Source organism: Heterodontus francisci, chromosome 10 (assembly GCF_036365525.1).
Source record: "Heterodontus francisci isolate sHetFra1 chromosome 10, sHetFra1.hap1, whole genome shotgun sequence".
Taxonomy (NCBI): Eukaryota; Metazoa; Chordata; class Chondrichthyes; order Heterodontiformes; family Heterodontidae; genus Heterodontus; species Heterodontus francisci.
In genome coordinates this window covers 60536253-60537401 of record NC_090380.1, presented here as the reverse complement: position 1 = coordinate 60537401, position 1149 = coordinate 60536253, and positions in this window count along the sequence as shown.

Sequence of the window (1149 nt, the reverse complement as noted above, 5' to 3'; positions counted from 1 at the left end):
CGTTCCTTGTATTTCCCAAATACCCTTGTAAACCCTGAAAAGTTGTGTTAGGCCCCTCATTAACATTTGCTAGGAAACAAAGGCCTGTTTTAGGTGGTTTCTAGGGTTGCCTGAAAAATCACTGACCTGATATGGGGGTTGGAAATCTTTCAGGCTTCTATGGGGGATAAGACACCGCCCAGCAAAATTGGTCCTTTTTGTCCCCATTTTTAACCCAGATGCAACAAGATCTAGTTCCTCCCTTTACGTAGCAATCTCTCTCATAGAATTGTGTTAATTCATATTTATAGATATTCATATCTTTCTATATTTTCCATTCTGTCTCCACAATGACTGCGTACAATGTTGAGAGAAATGAAAAAAGTATTTCTGTGTTTTCTAGACTTTCTGCCCAATTAACACCGAAAGAAAATTGTGGTGTTGAATAACTGGGGCATTCTGCCAATTGTCTGCCATAACTTTGGCATAAGATACACATAAATCCTGATGAAACAGTGAAAACACAATTTACTTTGTTTCTCTAGCGTTTTCATGGATCTCCCACTGAGGTTATCATGGTTGATTTGGAGACCCCCCCATGGAAATTAATAGTGTATCATTTTACTATCTGTGCATCGGTATCAGTTTTTGGGTTATTAGATGAGATATTATTTCCGGTTCTGAGTCATCAGTTACTTGTGAAAGTTCCCTACAATCTGGAGTGCACCTTTTCTTTTACCATCAGCAAACGATAGCAAGACCAATGGATTGTAATGGGAACCTTTACTCTATACACTGACATATACTACATGCTGCTATATGAATTCGTCTCTCTCTCTCTTCCTGAAGGGTGTATGAAAAAACACAAGTGACATGGGCCTTGAATCAATAAAGGGTTTTATTTACACAAGATAAATGAACAAATATTATACAGATATATATTCCCTATGCTCCCTGATATAAAAAACAACAAAGTTGCTACGCACTTTCTTGCTAAAGGCTGTCCTTAAACAGATGTCCACTTACTATAAACCTTCTCTAAATCATTGCCCTTTGCTAAACTTGCACTCACTTTTAAAAAATACACACAGCCCTTTATTGTTTGCAAGATCCACGCACTGGCTGCAGTCAGTAAACTGTCTGTAGACTGTCAGTATAATTCTGAACTGG